Source organism: Callorhinus ursinus, unplaced genomic scaffold, assembly GCF_003265705.2.
Source record: "Callorhinus ursinus isolate GAN/ISIS: 27379988/994484 unplaced genomic scaffold, GSC_fseal_2.0 scaffold6, whole genome shotgun sequence".
In the NCBI taxonomy this organism is placed as follows: Eukaryota; Metazoa; Chordata; class Mammalia; order Carnivora; family Otariidae; genus Callorhinus; species Callorhinus ursinus.
The window spans coordinates 35,004,788-35,024,684 of NW_027397068.1; the positions used below are offsets into that span (position 1 = coordinate 35,004,788).

At 40.5% G+C, this 19,897-nt stretch overlaps 1 protein-coding gene across 5 annotated transcripts in view; it reads left to right on the plus strand.

The window, feature by feature from the left end:
* Positions 1-19,897, plus strand: part of DSE (dermatan sulfate epimerase) — a 150,238-nt gene that overhangs the window by 75,844 nt on the left and 54,497 nt on the right. Inside the window, exon 1 of one of the 5 annotated variants that reach the window (XM_073893819.1) lies at positions 13,036-13,056. The exons of the other annotated variants lie outside the window; for them this stretch is intronic. The gene's annotated coding sequence lies outside the window, so the exon portion shown is untranslated. Of the gene's footprint in view, positions 1-13,035; positions 13,057-19,897 lie in introns of those variants that run through there. 5 annotated transcript variants of the gene reach the window in all.

Here is a 19,897-nt window from a genome sequence, read left to right on the forward strand (position 1 = left end):
GGGGTGGCTGGGTGATAGACATTGGGGAGGGTATGTGCTGTGGTGAGCGCTGTGAATTGTGCGAGACTGTTGAATCACGGATCTGTACCTCTGAAACAAATAATGCAATATATGTTAAGAAAAAAAAAAAGAAGAAGATAGCAGGAGGGGAAGAATGAAGGGGGGGAAACTGGAGCGGGGGAGATGAACCATGAGAGACGATGGACTCTGAAAAACAGAGGGTTCTAGAGGGAAGGGGGGTGGGGGGATGGGTTAGCGTGGTGATGGGTATTAAAGAGGGCATGTTCTGCATGGAGCACTGGGTGTTATGCACAAACAATGAATCATGGAACACTGCATCAAAAACTAATGATGTAATATATGGTGATTAACATAACAATAAAAATTTTACAGAATAAAAAAATAAAATAATAAACTCTGCATTAAGTGGATAATATTTTTAATTGAAATAATTGTTCTTTAAAGAAAATCTTTCTGTTAGTGAATAAACTTAGTCCCATGTTCTGATCCGTCTGCACTTAGTGTTTCACAATTTCTAGTCACGTATAGAAGAGTGGTTTTGTTAGCTGTCGGTGGGGAAGTGTTACAGAAAAGATTCAAACTAGTAGAAAGTATTATGGGTGGGGTAAAGAGGTGCCATTAGGTGTAATAAATTCTTGCTTACAAATTCATATGTTTAGACAATTGAAGGAAAGGAAAAGTCCCTGATAGATCATATGGCTACACGAATACTTGCATTTTAAAATCACCTAGTACTTCTAAGTTTTTTTCAAATCTAGTATTTTCATATTTTGGCCTAGTGGAAATGGAGAGTGATACAGAGGAGGTGTCTTATCCTCATTTTAGGGGTGTGGAAATGGAAATACTGTGAAGGTAAGAGACTTGTCTGTCATTTTTACAAATAGTGGCCTACCTTAAATACGAGGTGAACCCACATTGCACATTTAATTCAACTTTTCTCCTTCATGACTCTAAGTTCATGTGATTAAAGACGCGTAAATTTCATTTCCCTACAGATGTAGTTTATTATCCCTTTTACTACTCACTAGTGTCCAAGGACTGTCAGCTCCGTCAAGTCCTTATGTGCTTCCCAGACTTCTGTAAACTGGCTCTTTACAGACCCCCTTCCCACAGCTCCCTCTGCTTCCACTCTGGGCCTTGTAAGGATTCCACTGTGGGGCCTCTTCAAATTCCCGAATTCCTGCAGAGTCCTAGGCTCATCGCTAAGTTCTCCTTAGCTGCCTTCAGGTCTTTGAGTGCTTTACCACTTGTGTGGCTTGCTTCTGCTTATCCAGGCAAGCTCCAGCCTGTTGGGGGTGTGGAATCCAAGTCCTTTTTCAGATGCCCAGAAGAGTATAAACCTGCAGGAGGCAGAATGAGCGTTTGCAGAGCCTGTTGGAGATCACAAAGAAGAAAAGGGAATGATTTTAATTTGGCAAGAGAAGAAAAGACAGTTGAGGCCATCTGTTTATTTCTTTTTTTAACCTTTTTTTTTTTGGTTAAGATTTTATTTATTTGTCAGAGAGAGGAAGAGAGAGAGAAAGGGCACAAGCAGGGGGAGCGGCAGGCAGAGAGAGAAGCAGGCTCCCCGCCGAGCAAGGAGCCCAATGCGGGACTTGATCCCAGGATCATGACCTGAGCCCAAGGTAGACGCCCAACCGACTGAACCACCCAGGCGTCCCCCCATCTTTTTATTTCTTGAGTGGGGTAGTTTGTTCAGTCCTTAATTCAGAAGAACACTATGAATTTTTTTTTAAGTTTTTTTTTTTTTATTTATTGAGAGAGAGAATGATAGAGAGAGAGCACGAGATGGGGGAGAGTCAGAGGGAGAAGCAGACTCCCTGCTGAGCAGGGAGCCTGATCTGGGACTCGATGTGGGACTCGATCCCGGGACTCCACGATCATGACCTGAGCCGAAGGCAGTCGCTTAAACAACTGAGCCACCCAGGCGCCCAAAATTTTTGGGCGTGTGTTTTTGACGTGTGTTAAGATTACCACTGGATTTCCTTCTAGTTGTTTCAACTCCCTAGGGATATTCCATAAGCATGAACGTGGTAAGTGTTGTCATCAAATGTTAGTAAACAATTCCTGAAAGAACAGAATTTGCCTCTTCAGTAATATCTAGAAGCTATAAACATACTGATAATAAGCATGGTTTGTTTTGACATTTTATATTTGGGAATGGTTATGGCCATTAGATAAGTATGGTCCTGTTTTTAAAAATATAACAGAAGACGTATATGCAGTTAACTCTCAATGGCTTGTACGTGACATATGTATTGTAGGTTATTTGTGTCCATCTGCTTTGTCCTAGGCAGGGTCAGAGAGAGTTTGCGACTGAGTGTATATTTCTACATGCCAAAAAAATTTTTTGGTATTATTTATGGAATTAATATTGCCTCTCTTCTCCCCAGTTAATATGAAAAAAATAGCAGGATAATCATAGTAAAATTCCCGGTGTGTGTTTAAATTAGTATACACTGCTCTTTTAGTAGAAATCGAATAGGTCCACAATCAGTTAAAGAGCTGTCATTGAAATCTTTCCCTTTGAAATATTCATTGCATACAAAGATGCCTTAGAGTTGTAAGTTTGTATTTGTTGATGAAATCAGGGCTTCTGCATTTTCTCGCTTGTAACAAACTTAGCTACTAAGCAATAGGCACTTGATGCATGCAGATGTTATACCACAGCAAAGTTGAATCAGCATTTCATAACTCTTAAAAGGAATTTGTAAAGGAAATGGGCTTACCAAACTTGTGGGTCTATAATATTTTTATTGATGAAGTACACAGGCCATATACTGGCTTTACTATTGGAGTCTAGTGGCTAGTGCAAGAAAAATGGGGATATTTGTTAGCAATTCATGAAGTGGGAGGTAACAACGTTAGGCTGGTTACATACATTTCAGTGTATGATGTAGTAATCTGCGCATTATGTTGTGATGCTAGCAGGGATTACTCATTTCCAGATGTCACAGTCGACACATTGATACTTAGATTTAGAAGACTCCCTTAGATTGAAGTATGGAAAGGGTTATTGCATTGCTAAAGTTCGTTTGCATCCAGAAAGTTGCGTCACTGACAAGAAACTCAAGAATTGCATGATGAAAATCACCAAGTAGTTTAAAAGTGTTCCCATGCCAAGGTACGCACAACAGCCTGACAGGCCCAGGAGAGGGGCGGGGAAGACTGCCTGGCTGTGGGACAGTCCTGCTTACTTTCTTTACACCTCTGCCTGTAATTCTTTCTTCTTGAAGCAGCACTGTTTTTATTGTTTGAGCCTACTGAGGACAGACTATAAATCATGGATTTCTAGAATTCTACAAATTCTGGTGAAGAGCTCTTCTTGGGGCCTTGGCCGTTTAATGATAGCATTCTAGAAGGTACAAATGGGGCCAGACTCACCAACAGTGTGGACAATCAGACTTGGGCCAGCTGCATTTTGGAATCACCTGCAGTGTTTACAGTTCTCCCTTGGGGGGGGTGGGTCTGGCAGGAAGGAAAAAGTAGCCTGAAAGGGAATGTTGAACAGCTGTTTTCCATCTTCCCTGAAGAAAAAGAAGAGGAAATCGACTTACTGCAAGCATCAGGAGGGATTTATGCTAAATACAGGGAAGTTTTTCTGAATATTTTAACCTTTAGAATGGTTTTCTGAAGGAGGCCTTGGAGTTCGTCTGTGTTTGAAAAGGTTTACCTGAGGCTGTCCAGGAGGGATGTTAGCATCGGTCTTCTCGGGCTCTAATTTTATGACTTTGGCTCATCTGGATATGAAAATCTTAGGAATTAAAAAGGACTGAATTATATGAAGATAGAAGAAATGGTCAGCTTTAGTGTTTGAAACACAAGTTATCTATGGTTTCTACTTAGCATTTTTGTTATTAGAACAAAGTATTTGCTCACTGGCTAAATATTGATTATGTGTAAAAGTCCTTTAATAACCTTTCATTCAGGTACACATTATAATGTCTGAAAATTCCTCTTTTCTATACTTAATCTGTTTTCTCCCCCAAACAGGTCGCTTTTCTCCACATTTCTTTTTTATTCAAGAAAACCTTTAAAAAAGGTTTTGGCACCAGACTATAGTATTCCGTTTGGGCTTTTCAGTAATATCTTTTATGTTTTTCTGCTCCATTTTTTATAGTATAACTAGACTGGCAGTAGTGGCCACAGGAACATATGGGGCATTCATCAGTCATGTGGTCAAAATACAGAGGTTGCCTATGTCAGAAAGAGTCTGGAAACTTCTCTCATTTACCAAACTTCTTATAGCAGTATTTATGGTTAAAATTAATTATGGTATTTATAAAAACGGAAAGTGAACTTTGTTTCATTTTTGTTTAGGAAAATAGAATCTCCAAGAGAATTGAGAGTTTCAGGCCAGTGGTTCTGTTTTTTCTCAATATTAAAATTAGACAGTACTTGAGGTGTAATTCTCTTAAAAGCAGGTTCATTTTGATGCAACACCAAGTGTTGGAAAAAGCATTCTCAGCCAGTGTCAATGGGCAAGAAGTGGACCCCAGCAAAGTCAGTGTCTTAGGCAGTTGGAATTCAGTGTTTCAACTTAGTTTTGCAGTCCATGGTTTTAAAGCAGTTTTGAAATGACCTTTCTCAAAGGAAATTCTGATTCTTGGAGGCAATGAAAAACCTGCAGACTTATCTTAGGTAAGAGTGTCTTTTGCTGGCCCCTTTGGTGGTAAGCTTAATTTCTTCTTTCCCTCCTTTATCTTTACTTTAAGTCTTCCACAAGTTAGAGGCTGTCTGTTCTACGGAGAACCCAGTAGAAGTAGAGAGCAAAATAAGAATCTGTTAGGGTGCCTGGCCGGCTCAGATGGAAGAACCAGTGACTCTTGATCTCGGAGTCCAGTTCCAGCCCACATTGGGTTATAGAGATTACTTAAATAAATGAACATATAAAAATCTTAAGCTCCACCGTTTCTTCTAAGGAAACCGAGCATTGTTCAGATTGGATTCCACGTTAACCATGTGCTATGTTATGGTTCTAAGGTTCTCACCATTAAAATTTTTAGACTTACTGTTACTTGCATAGAATTATTCCATATTGGGCGCCTGGGTGGCTCAGTTGGTTAAACGACTGCCTTCGGCTCAGGTCATGATCCCGGAGTCCTGGGATCGAGTCCCACATCGGACTCCCTGCTCTGCAGGAAGCCTGCTTCTCCCTCGGCTTGTGTTCCCTCTCCTGCTGTCTCTCTCTCTCTGTCTGTCAAATAAATAAATAAAATCTAAAAAAAAAATTTAGAAGAATTATTCCATATTAAATTCAAAGTAACAAATAGTTAATTTTGAGTATCTGCTGCAGGAACTTGGGAGCTTTACAAATTCAATTTCATTTCTAGTTGTTGTATTTCATCTTGCCAGTTTCAGGTTAAGTTGGACCACATTCAGTATCTCTTTCTTGGGGAAGAAATGTGTGTAGTATTTATACTACTAAATTGCCATAAAATGATAAATCCTGTGCCTAAGAAGGTGAATTGAGCTAGCAGTGTTAGGGCGGTTATATAACAGATCCTTCTTTGTGTGCTTACACCTTTTTTTCTCATTGGTGAAGCCACTGAAGTTTGGTTCAGTGATTGCGAGTTTTAGAAAAGATAAATCTGTGTTACTTGGGAATGAATGCTTTGATATATAACTTTTTCCACTGTACTTTTGAACCTGGAGAGTTAGATGAAAGAACATTATACTTCAGCGATAGAAATACTGAAAGGATTTAGTCATTCTGCAAGTATTTGCCAGGTACTTCTGTGTTTGAAGGGACGTCTGTGTGGAGGTGAAGAGGGGAAGCGTACAAAATAAATAGGACATGGTTTCCAGCCTTGGGGAGCTATAAAATCTGGTGGGAGAAGGATAACCAAGTATGAAACTTTATGAGAACATCCAAGTGCTGACCAGAGCCGAATGCATGCAGCAGAATGGCAGGAAGGAGGAGATCCATAGGATTACCCCTGCAGAGAATACCCAGCTAGGAGGGGAGAACGAACTGGGCCTCAGAGGACTTTATGCCAAAAAGGGGAAGGAAAAAAGCATCACAAGCAGGGCTGCTGAGCCAAGGCACAGGAAGCAGAGAAAGGGAGTGGCTGCTAGGTCGAGGAGAACTTGGGAAAATCATGGGAATTCACTTCTCTCCTGTAACATTCTCTTTCCTTGCTTCCCTTCATTATGCATCTGTTCTTCAAGTATTTCTTGAAGGTCTGATTGCATGTAATCAGCTGTGTATGACACTATAAGAAAGACCAGACCAAGACCCCTGCCTCACAACAGCTTACACCCCAGTGGGTAAGATTCACCTCCAATCCCTTTTGGATCTAGAGAAGACTGAAACCATAAATATGAGAAAGGAAGATAACATACCTTCAAGGGGCGCCTGGGTGGCTCAGTCACTAGGCGTCTGCCTTCGGCTCAGGTCATGATCTCAGGGTCCTGGGATCAAGCCCCACGTCGGGCTCCCTGCTCCGCGGGGAGCCTGCTTCTCCCTCTTCCACTCCCCCTGCTAGTGTTCCCTCTCTCGCTGTCTCTGTCAGATTAAAAAAAAAACAAAAAAACATATACCTTCAAATAACCCAGTGTGCATGTAATTAGTACTAAATGCATACATTACTAAATGCATATAAAGCTATAAACATTTTTATTGACCCCTTTTTAGGCCCAATCCAGGCACCATCTCCTCAGTACATCTTTCTCCATCCTGGTTTGTGGTAACTTCTGTAAATCTCCATAGTAATTTGTCATTCTCATGCAAACATCCTTCTTTTTATTTTAGTGGTTTGTGTAAAAATTTCATTTCTTTTGCCATCTTACAAGGTGGTGTAAGCACCTTCTTGGCTGACATTATTCCTGAATTCTCAGGGAATATTGAACAATGCATATACGAGGCCACGGGGAGACCACGTATAGATGGAGCTGCCAGGGAAGGCTTCATAAAGAATGTTGTATTCTTTGAGAAAGATAAGAGTTTGGGTGTGGAGCAGCACGGCGGGGGAATCCCATGAAAGAGTAACAGTGGGAATAAAGGACAAAATGTGAGTTGTGCTGAAGCAAAGAAGAGCAGGTAAGTGCGAAGGGAGAATTTGTGTAGGGAGGAAATGAGTGATAAAATGAAGGTAGGCAGGTGCTAGATTGTGGAAGCTCTTGGATGAGAAATTTGTTCGTTTTATTGTGGGAAATAGAGGCTCTTGGGTAGAAAAGTGATATTATAATCGTGATTGTTTAATTTGTGAGGAATTTTGTGGTTTACAAAGATAGTTGTTTCGTGGGTAGTATGGTCAGACTGCGTGGGTTTCTCTCTTGGCTCTTCACTATCTATGTGACCTTGGGTAACTTACTCAATCCACCTGTACCTCAGTTTCCTCATCTGTAAAAAGGGGATGATATCTACATTATGGGCCTGTGGTGAAGATTAAATGAGTTAATCCATGTGAAGTACTTCATACAGTTCCTGGCACTTGGTAAGCACTATATATATTTATTGTTTGTAGCAATAAGAATTACGATCTCTGCTTTAGAAACGGGAAAATTGTAGAGCTAGGACTGCGTTTGCTAGAGCTGCAGTGACAAAGTGCCTCTAACTGTGTGGCTTAAACAACAGAAATTTACTCTCACAGTTCTAGAGGTTAGAAGTCCAGAATCAAGGTGTTGATGGGGTTGGTTCCTTCTAAGGCCATGAAGGAGACTCTATTCCATGCCTCTCCGTTAGCTTCCGGTGGTGTCTGTCAGTCTTTGGCATTCCTAGGCTTGGCAATACCTCACCCTGATCTCTACCTTCCTCATCACATGGCATTCTCCCTGTGTGTCTGTCTGTCTCCAAATGTCCTCTTTTTATAAACCTACCATATTGGATTAGGGACCCATCCTACTCCAATATGAGCTTTTCTTAATTAATTATATCTTACAACCCTGTTTCTAAGTAAGGTCACATTCTGAGATATGGGTGATTCGGACTTCTGTGTGATGAACTTTTATCAGACACAGTTCAACCCGTAACAGACTCCAAGTCAGATCTTTTGAGTCTATCACACTATGGCCGTGATGTGCCAGAAGGATTGCAGAAAAGGGGAGGTAGGTCTGTGAGAGACAGTTAGTGAGCTCTCCTTGGCTTTTCTGTCTCCTGCTTGCCCGGACCTGCACTATTCCCTTGAATGGCTGCAATGAGGAACATGTCACAGAGACTCTTGAGATAAGGGTATCTCCCTGTCTCCTGAAGGGATCTTTTGCATTTCTTTCTTCTTTCCAGCATAGCAGTCTCTTGCTTCTTTCCATTTGGGGATTGGAGATAAAAGTGTTCAGATAAGTTTAGGGATATTATACTTGCACTGGATAATTTCAGTCTTCTCTGTAAATTTGGATGATATATCACTGTCCCAAAGTATAGATGAGAAAGGAAGAATTGAATACTTTTGGAAAGAGGCAAAAATCCGAAGTATCAGCAGTAAGGATTTTACTAAAGAGTCTATTGGAGATGAGTAAGCAGGTCAATATGCTGAGGTCAGATAGAAGTTGATGCTCTCGGGTTTATTGTTGGAATTGAGGTGGAATGGGCAAATACGATTGAGGTTTGTAAGTCACTGAGGAAGTTAGAAATATCCCCAAACAATAGAAATTGCCTGCGATGGTTAAAAAGAGTATATCCACAAGTGGTGATTTCAAGTGGCAAAGGTACTAGGAGAGTCATTGAGAGAGCTAAGGGGTGGCCCCAGGAATTGGAAAGGCTCGCTCCACCTTCCTTGTGGGTTGGGAAGAATGAGGTGAGACCTCCCAGAGAGCACAGCAGAGGATAGGGTGTCATTGAAAGAATCAAAGTTTCTTCATAAAATCTTTAATTTGGAAGGAGCCTAAGTGACATCTGGTCCCCCTCCCCGGCCCCATTTAACTCAGGAATTGCCTGACAGGTGGTCCTCTTACCTCCACATCCATTTAGGACGATACATGAGAAGAAAGTTTAGAAAATAAGATTAGTACAAAGGGAGTTTTCTCCAGCATCCAGCTCCATGAAGAGAACGCCATCAGATTTGACAAAAGAAATAGCTAGGTGGAATCTGGTTGTGAGCAGAGAGGTTGGGTGAAATGTGTAGGATGGAGATGAGAAGTATATGCCTAGATTAGGAGATGTGGAGAACAGAGCTACCATTCCCAGAGTAGGATGCTAAAGACGGTATGAAATAGAAACAGTTGATTCACCAAGACATCCAGTTAAGCGTGTATGACCTTGGACATACACAAACATTATTCTTTTGTTATTCTTTTGTTCTGCACAGTGATCATAGTCTTCAGCAGTCTAGTAAAGCTTTTCCTTAGATTGTTTCCTGGCTAGTAACACTTTACAGATCTATAAAAACTCGCCATAATAAGATATTTAGCACAAAATAATAGGAGTGGCATAGGTGTACGAGAAATAATTCATTAGAAAGCATCCTGATTCTTTTGAAATCTCTAGCTAAAAGAAATGTTATCAGTAGAGGAAGGTTTGTTTGTTTGTTTTTTAATTTGCAAATAGCACTAATAAAGCTCTTATACCAAACCATTAAATAATAATAATAATCCTTGGGAGTACAGTTAAAAGTGGGGACATGAAGGGAATCACTCTAAATTTCAAAACAGAACAACTTTAATAAAAGTCTTAGCACCGGACAACCAACCATCCAGCAGAAAGAGAGGCCTAGCTGGTCTGGGCAGGAGTAGATGGGAAAAGTGGCGGGATGTCTAATCCAATGTGAAATGGGCTGAAAGTTTTACGGTGGCATTTAGAGAAAGACCTGGAGAAAAACCCATGAAAACCATCCATGGACTGTTGGGAAACAAAATGGGATGCTCAGGGCATGGAGTGTGATCTGAGGTGGGCCAGGCACATTAACAAGGGTGTGACAAGACTTGGGGGCACAGCAAGCCACCTGCAGCCTGGGGCAGATGCAGTGCGAGCTTTGTGCCCCAGGGAGGATTAAGAGGGCAGTGAGTATGGTGGCCGCTGTCAGTAAACTGTAATAATCGCCCTGAGTAACCTTGAAAGGGTCAAACATTGTAGTCCATTTTACCTCCAGATGGTTTGTCTTGGTACACAAAGATTTTTATTGCTTCTTTTTATGTAGTTATATAATTATATGTATAGTTATCTCTGAGTTTTTAAAGGTTTACATCTTGACACTTAGTTAATCCATTCAGTAAATAATCTCTGCATGTTTATTAAGTGCTGGGCACTCTTCTAGGTGTTGGTGATATAGCAGAAGGCAAAGTGCCCTCATGGAGCTTGCATTCTAGAGGGGGCAGCCAAGCAGACAAAAGAAATAAGTAAATTACATAGTAGATTAGAAGGTTTTAAGTGTTCTGAAGAAAAGTAAAATCTGGAAGGGAGTTAGGGAATGGTGGTGATTGATTTAAATAACATGGTCCCAGCCAGCGTCTCCAAGGAAGTCACATTTGAACAAAAGCTTAAAGGAGGTGAGGGAGCAAGCCGTGTAGATGTCTGTGGGGAAGTATTCTAGGCAGGAAGAACACAGGCGCTGAGGAAGGAGCACGCCCCATGAGTACAAGGAGAGCAAGGGGGCCACATGGCTAGAATGGGAAAGGACACAGAGAGGCAACAGGAGCAGGCCACGTAGTGCCTTGAGAATGATTGTAAGCACTTTGGTTCTTACTCTGAATAATGGGAAGCCACTGAAGGATTTTAAACAGAGCAGTGACATAACCTGGATTGTGATTGAACAAGGACAGGCCTGGCTGTTGTGTTGAGAACAGTCATGGGGAAGTAAGGGTGAGGGCAGGCGGACTAGTTTGGGACCTTTGCGGTAATTCTGGCAAGACATGCTGTGGCTTAGGCGTAATGGCAGTGGCGAAAGTGTCTGGATTCTGGATGTATTTTGAGGATGGAGTCAACAGAATTGGCTGATGGTTTAGACCTGGAGACAGAGCGGGTAAGTGAAGGAGGGGGAGTTTGGGCCTCAGTTGCTGGCAGGATTGATTGCCAGTAACTGAGATGGGCAAGTCCTGAGAAGACAGTGCCTGTGTCTTTGGGTTAATTACACGTATGTATCATTGTTTTACAAACCAAGGCTGTGGTATTCTGAGTTTTGATTATGATTCATAAGGGGACATTTGGAAAGTACTCAAGAGATTTCAGTGCCAAAGGGCTATGATTTGTGAGACAAAAATGAGAATCGAAAAAAGTGCATATAAAAATGTTTGAGAATGTGAAAGGCAGCAAAAAAGTTCAGGGTTGTCATTGGTGAGTATTTGAAGATTGGAAAAATGGAAGAATGCTTGAATATAAGTAAGAAATAAAAACAAGCCTCCTGTATAGTGAGAAAAGCATCACTCTCCAATAAATACTCTGTTTACATACTCATGAGTGTATATACTCATCCAATAAATGAATTTTTTATTTTGATTGAATAAGCTGGAATTGTAGGTTTAATGCCAGCAAATTACTTTCCCATGAAATTCTTTTAAGCCTTTTGCCTAACATCTGTGTGTTTCATTTTTTGGATAATACCTTCAGCTTTTAGGCAGTCTCTAAGTCCAGTACTGTAAATTCTGCTGTGTCTTCTGCTTCAACAGCAATATCCTTGGACAGAATCATTTTTCTGGGGATCAATCATAGAAAAAAAGCAAAAGTTGAGTACAAGAAAAAGATTTGGTGAATAGTATGCCAATACTTTCTAATGGGGCAAATTATATGGCAAGACTCATACTTCTAACAGGGATTAAGATGATTGGACTAAGAAGAAGATTGGGGAGGGGGTTCCCCAAGACCACCATCAGACCCAGTGATCCACTCACAAAAAGGTGTTTTAATCATGAATACAGTTTGACACAGCCAGGGTACAGATTAAAATCAGCAAAGGGAAAAGTTGCATGGGGGAGAGTTCAGGAGAAAGCAGGCACAGATTTCCAGGTCTCGTCTCTCAGTGGAGTGGCACTCCTGGCCACAGTATACGGCAACAGGTGCCAAGCGTTGCCAGCCAGGGAAGCTCATCCCAGCCTTGGTGTCCAGGGCTTTTACTGGGGTCCCCACGTGTAGACACGCAGCACCTGCATGACTGACTTTAGCTATTCAGAGTCTTGCCCCTCAGAGCAAAGATAGGAGTTTGTCATGAATCACAGTGTTAGTATAAACTATGTGGTCATGCTGGTACTACATGGCCCGAGGCCTCAGGTATACAAAAAAACGTGTATCTGGCAGATATTACAAGGGCTCAGAGCTCCTCTTGAGCCAGTCTGAAAACAGACCTTTCTTAGAAATTTTGCAGGGTTTGAGCAGTAGGCCTACTGGGTTAACCCTTTACTGCATAGCATGGTTAGCATGGTAGGGCCTTGAGGATGGTATTAGTGTTTCTTAGAGTCATTGTCAGAGGCTAAACCTATAGGACCTGATCCTGGAGGAGAATGATATCAGGACATACCACAAATATACACAGTTTTAGCTAAATTCATAAGTGAGTGAAACTGAATAGATTACATATGAGAGGTTAGGTGTGTTTTGTGGTACTTAGCCTGAGAATCTATAATTGATGTCATGACTCATTCCACGGAGGTTTGCCGATACTGGGCTAGAGGAGCAGAGGACCTGACCTGCAGGGACTTGTGGTGGTGACTGAAATCAGGAAAGAGGTAGGAAGGAGGAAAGGGAGCCCTCAAGGTGATATTGAGGCAGAGGAATTGGTTCATTCGACTCTGGAGGCTGAGAAGTCCCATGATCTGCTGTCTGCAGGCTGGAGCCCAGGAAAGCTGGTGGTATAACCCCAATCCAAGGGCAGGAGAAGACTGATGGCCCAGCTCAGGCAGGCAGGCAGACAGGCAGAGAGCGCACAAGAGTGTGAGTATGCATGAATGAGAATGAAATCTCCTTCTGACTTTTGTTCTATTCAGACCCTCAGTGGATTGAATGGCTCACCCACATCAAAGAGAACAATCTTTACTTTTACTTGGTCTGCTGATTCAGATGCTAACCTCTTGCTGAAACCCCTTCGGAGACACATCCAGAAATACTATTTAACCAGATATCTGGTACCCATAGCCCGTCAAGTTGACACATAAAATTAACCATCACACCTGGTAAGAAAGAAAGTCACATATCTAAAAATCCAAGGGGGAAAATTGGTTATAGAATTAAAGATAGTTTTATCTACAAATTCAAGGAGTTACATTACCAACTGGAAGTTAGTATGTATTGCCATTTAGGGGAAGTAGAAAATGTATTTAAATCAAACATCAGATTTTTTGAAGTCAAACTTAGGTTCAGAAGTGATTTTTTCATCTTTTAAATTTCATCTAGGCTGGTGTTTCTATGTGTAGAATGTTTTTCTGGCAATAAACACATGTGTCATTGTGGTATATCAGAAAGCTTTATCTCTCTATATAAATATTGGTTGATGAAGAAATAGTATTAGATTGAAGATTTCTTTTCTTCTCAGACGTGTTAAGTTACTTGGAATATGTAGCCTGAAGGCCTACTTTATATTTGTCAAAATATTTGATATTTTTAGGCTCCTGATGACTCTGCAAGGTTCTGAGCACACAATGCATTGTACCTATTTTAAAAATAACATTCTGCGTGTGATAGTTTTGTGAGCGCTTCCTCCTGGTGTCATGGCACACTTCCTCTCCGTTGGACCGACCTTGGTCTCGTTGAGAAGATGATGAAGACTGCTAGCACTTAGGTATATCAGCTAATTGAAGAACACAGAGACCCCATGAGGAAGGTATTATTTTATCCAGTCTCTGGAGGGGAAAACAGGGACATAGCTAGGGCCGTGGTGGTGCTGGGATTCAAACTTAGGAAGTCTGGCTCCAGCTTATGGTTACAGCCACTAATCATGTTCTGAGGTGAACAACGATGACTAGCATTTGGGGGGAACTCTTACCAGAAAGTGTTAAGTGCTTTATAGGTGTTATGTCATTTATTCTCCTAACCGTTATGAGACATAATATTTTCATCTTCATTTGAAATAAGGGACTAGTTTCAATAGTTTGCTTGTCCAAAGTCAGAGTGGTAAACAAAAGCCACTCTGATCCCCCTGTGAGCTCTCTTAGCCACCTCGCCAGTCTGCCCTTGTCAGTCTATGGCAGGAAGAAAAATTGTACTTTAGCTTTTTAATGATTATTTATGGTTTTGTTTAACTGTTGTCATTTGAAATTGTATGAAGTTATATTTAGCCACTAGCTTCATTCTCTTTATCTTCTTTTCTATGCTTTATATTTTTAGCCAGTAATGCCAGAAAAGTGTTTTCGTGGTTAAAGATATTGCTGAGAAAGCTATAGCTGGTTTTGTAGAACTTTCCAGAGAATCTTTGGTTACTTACTGTTCAGAAAAATTTTGGAGAAAAAAATGATTGTTAATTTTCTTTTGGGACCAGCTATAGTCTGTTAAATAAATTATGTTGGATTAAGGGAGAATTCCTATTTATTTTTATTGTCAGAGTCATAGAAGTTCTGCAGTTTAAAATAAACTGATTCAGGGGTGGCTCGGTCAGTTGAGAGACTGACTCTTGATTTCAGCTTAGGTTGTGATCTCAGGGTTATGGGATCAAGCCTGGAGTGGGGCTCCACTCCACTCTTGGCAGGGAGTCTGCTTGAGATTCTCTCTGCTCCCCTCCCTCTGCTCCTCCCCCTGCTTGCGCTCCAATGCAGGCACACTCTCTCTCTCTCTCAAATAAATAAATCTTAAAAAAAACAAAACAAAACCTCAGAAACATCATTTTCTTAGATTTTTATCCTATAATTATTAAGGGCAGAGCATAATGTTTCTTGTTTACTTTTTATCCCTGTGCCGAGCACAGTTCCTGGATTTAATAGCTGCTCAATATATAGCTGAATTAATTAATTAATATTTACAAGAAATTCTTACCTCCGACATGGTTGGGAAATTGATCTTCCAGTTCTGGAAAACAATGCATTGGAAAACTTAATGTGCATAAATTACTACTTTTTAAACACTTTGGAATACCAAAAAGAAATACATTTAATTATATTCAACATTATATTATCTGAAAATAGTATCAGAATAAAAAATATTTTTAAACAATTTTATCTATCTATTTATTTATTTATTTATTTTTAAGATTTTATTTATTTATTTGACAGGGAGAGGGAGAAGCAGGCTTCTTGCTGAGCAGGGAGCTCAATGCCAGGCTCGATCCCAGGACCCTGAGATCATGACCTGAGCTGAAGGCAGGTGCTTAACTGACTGAGCCACCCAGGCGCCCCCAGAATAAAAAAATTTGAAAATACTTCAAGCATATTGTATTCTCATACCGTCATTAATAAAATCAATTATAATTGTAATAAAGAGGTACCAATTAGGTGTCCAGTTGTTAGACTGCTAGATAAACTAGAATTTAGAGCTTAGAAAGTATAACCATTTCATTTCCTCTTTTAGACTTTTTGTAAGCAAAATTAGCTGCTTCATTGATCTCCTCAGTGACTTTGTAAATCTTCCACCATACCTCTACCCTGCTTTCTCTTTGCCCCCATGAAAGTATAGATTTTACTTCCTTTCTATTTTCTGACAGCCATTGCTCTCAAAAACTGGGTCTAATTTGTTTTAGGTAATTCCTTCATTTATTTATTTTTTAAAGTAAGCTCTATGCCCAGCGTGGGGTTTGAACTCATGACTCCAAGATCAAGAGTTGCATGCTCTACCTACTAAGCCAGGCAGGCACCCCAAAAGCTGGATCTATGGTTCTTAGTTTTGTAGTAATGTGCACCAGGCAGAACTTTACTACTAAATGATGCCTTCAGTTTGATAGCCACTAAATTACTTACTCAAGTAGTCCTCTGGTGAATGGGAGATGGAGCCTTCATTTTATTTTTATTTATTTATTTTTTAAAGATTTTATTTATTTATTTGAAAGAGAGAGACACAGTGAGAGAGGGAACACAAGCAGGAGGAGTGGGAGAGGGAGAAGCAGGCTTCCCGCTGAGCAGGAAGCCCGATGCGGGGCTCAGTCCCAGGACCCTGGGATCATGACCTGAGCCGAAGGCAGACGCATAATGACTGAACCACCCAGACGCCCCAGGAGCCTTCATTTTAAACAGAATTTAGGTTAACCATTCTTTTTCTTTTTCTTTTTTTAAATTTTATTTATTTGAGAGAGAGAGAGCCCAAGAGGGGGTGGGGTCAGGGAGAAGCAGAGCCCAATGCGCGGGACTCAATCCCAGGACTCCAGGATCATTATCTGAGCCGAAGGCAGTCGCTTAACCAACTGAGCCACCCAGGCGCCCAGGTTAACTGTTCTTATAGAAGCAAGTTATATAGTTACCATTGTTGGTCTAAGAAAGAAGTGAGCTTCAGATTACACTGTGAGAAAATGTGTTATCTTCATAAAAAACTTTCCCAGAAACAATATAGAAATGGTCTTGGACTGCACAGAGCTGCACTTAATTTACAAACCTAACTTAAAGTTTCTCCAATGTTGAGTGTGAAGGTGGTGAGCACCATTATTATACACAATGTGGTTTTGCTGTGTGGGTTCAGGGTTGTAATGACTCCCTCAGTAGTGTGTGGAAATTCTTGGGGGTTCCATATGCTGTAATTTCATATTACGGATTTTTGTTTGGAAATGACTTTTTGGGGAGATATATTTCATTTCACCCGAAATAAGGAAAACAATAAACCCTCAGTAAAAGGAACTCTCATTTTGATTAAGAGCCCTTGGTTTTTAAAATATTCTTTTTTGGCTGAGTCTACAGGCTTTACACATCAGGCAGTATAATTTTAGCAAATGATTGTGTAGTACCAAAACCATATGTTTTCTTAGGATTTGATGTATGTAAGAATAATGTTAGATTTATTTCACTATAGAAATTTACCAAGGGCATAAAAGGTTTTATTTTGATATTGAGGTAAAATTATTTTTCAAAAAAGTATCCTAATTATACATTTAATAAAATTAAAATAGTAAAGTAAGGAGAACTTTAAAAATGTGTACATTTTGGAGTAGTATGTGTGAGACCACAGCAAGATGTTTCTCAAATACTTAGAAATAGATTTCTCTGAGAGTTAAATCCTAAAATAGATCAGAGAAGGAAATGTGCAGTTCTGTTAAGATATGTTAGTGTTCTCAGTGCATCAGAGTTTGCCTGAAACCTGATTGGAGGCCTAAAGATGAGGAAACTTGGGTTTCAATGGAGTCGTAGTTGCTAACTTCTACAGCGCCTATCCATTTTCCAGGGAGGAGGATCTGAAGTCAGGGGCATTCTGTTGTCTGGTTTGCAGGACTCTTTTATGTTTTAGCCCTTCACGGATATGGGCACATCCGGTTCTAGTGTGGGAAATATTTAACTGTTGTCGTCAGGTGACTGACTACTGGGTCTGTCCATTGGCTTGGGCAAACAGGAACAGGTACTCTTGAGCTAAACCTGGTGGGGGTGGTGGCAGGAGCTGTGGGGTATGTACATTTTGCTCTTCTTTCCTAAATGTCATTACAGTTCAATTTAAAAATTTTTGTTTTTAATGACATCCCAAGGGCATCTGTGACAGATGCTGACAACACAGCTTCCTTTCAAGGGAGTTATGGCGGTGATCTTGAGTGGTTGAGTTGCCCCAAGCCCAAGGCCCCTCACCAGGCAATTATCAAATAATTTTACTACCTGTGTGGTTTTCTGATGAAACCAGGAAATATTTCCCAATCTGCTTGATAGTTGTATTTCTTGTAAATGAATGCAGTGACATTTCTGGTTTTATATATGTTGAGGGAGGAGGATTTTGGTTTTATTAACATCAGATAGCACATCCAGGATAATCAGCTGAGATACTGCTGACGTTGCCTGAGCTAACTCCAGACTCTTGAGGTTACCTTATCAGTTCAGGCAAGGGCATCAGATATCTCCCAAGTACTCATGTCCCTCTTCAGTCATATAAATTTATTACTAGGAAACACTCTCCAGCCAGAGATTTTATTTTCCAGGCCCTGTTGTATCACTGGGACTTTTGAAAGAATATAGCAAGAAGCAGTCCACCTTTTACACACCAAGAATTATGGGCCTTGGGAGGCAGTCAAACTCAGATATCGTTTATTTAATAATTACTCTTTTCTTTGAGGGCAAAACCCCTGACAAATATTTGAAAAATCTCAGTGGTTATATGCTTTCTTTTCTAGTAAGTGTTGAGCTTACTAATGAATGATGTGTTAAAGAGTCAGGAGCAGGGGTGGCCTGGGTGGCTCAGTCAGAGCAGGGGTGGCCTGGGTGGCTCAGTCGTTAAGCGTCTGCCTTCGGCTCGGGTCATGATCCCAGGGTCCTGGGATCAAGCCCCGCATCAGGCTCCCTGCTCGGCGGGAAGTCTGCTTCTCCCTCTCCCCCTCCCCCTGCTTGTGTTCCCTCTCTTGCCCCTGTCAAATGAATAAATAAAATCTTAAAAAAAAAAAAAAAAGAGTCAGGAGCATTGTGTTTGAGTTTCAGCTGAGTTTCTAAAAGGTGACATGACCTTCCCTGGTCACTTACCGTCTGTGATTTCCTTATTTTGCTTATAGTATTTAGTTTTTTTCAAAAAAATATTTTATGGCTAAGTTAATATAATTGTGCATGTCTGAAACGTCTTCCCTTTTATTAAAAATATTTATAGAGCTCTTCATGTCAGGTTCTCTGCTCAGTGCATCACATAATATTTAATCACCCTGTGAAGTTGGGATCGTTTTATGGATGAGAGAATGGAGACTCTGAGAGTAGGAGTCGTTGATCAAAACTGGCAGACAGCAGAGCAGGGATTTTTTTCTTCTCTCCATGCCCAGTGTTAATCATAATGCTGTGCTCCTTAGACTTGACACATGCTGTAAGAGTGTTTTTAATCCATCTTCATTTGGGACATCTTTTACTTTCTACAGGGTAATGTCACTCTTCGATCCTTATACTTTCTATATTTTCTAAAGCCAGGGAAATTGAAAGAACTTTTGTGCTACCGTGTGACCATTTGGAAACCTACTTCATTTTTGAAACTTGATGTTACTAGTCTAGTTTTCAGTTCTTTTCCTCCTGAGCATATTCTTTCTGTGCTTTCTTTGTGTAAGGATGGCAAAAATGGGAACTTTAATGTTACTGAATATTGTTAAAAACTTGGTTAAAGAAAAGAATGTTGGCTTAGGATTTAAGAGATCGGGTTCTAGTTCTGCCTCTAAGATACTGTTAGAGTGTCACTAGACACTAACTCTTAATACTGTTTGTCACATCAAGTTATTATAAAGTAAAAGATCAAATATGTGAAAAGCATTTCACCAAAATTTCTGTGTCAGCAGTCATAATCGCTACAGTGGATTGTTGGAACCAGGATTAAAGCAAAATAATTTTAGGCTTATTGTTGCTTTGTGGGGACCTACTTAATTAGAATTCAGGCATCTTGTTAAATGCTTTTTGTATTATTTGGCTTGGCCTAAGCATACTGTCAGATTTGGACTGCTGCCGGTACAGGCTGGGCATTCAGGCAGGGGGATGATCAAATTGCTATCTCAATTATCTGGTAGTGACAGGTAATTCTTAAATGACTATATTATACTTATTGATGAGGTGAAAATTTAGGAACGTTTTGCTTTCTGGGCTGTGTAGAGTGAGACAGAAAAATGGGAAGGAAAACTAGATAAGGAAAGTTAGTGTGTTATAATGGAAGAGAAGAGGAAAGGCTTTTAGGGGAAATGAGGCTCCATAGAGTCATTCAAAAACATCCTGAGAATTGATTTGTGGGTAAACTGAAATATTTGTGGCAGCTGCCGGGGATTGCCCATGATGTTGCCATATTGAAAATGCCATGCTCTTGAGCTGCGCCAAGTGCAACCTAAAGATTTAAGGGAGTCGGCAGTGTTCTGCTCTGTCTGTAACACATGAACTAGGGGGAGAGTGGCTTGAGAGATCACCCACAGACATCTGAAAGTACAGACTTGTTCAACGTGTGTGTGTGTGTGTGTGT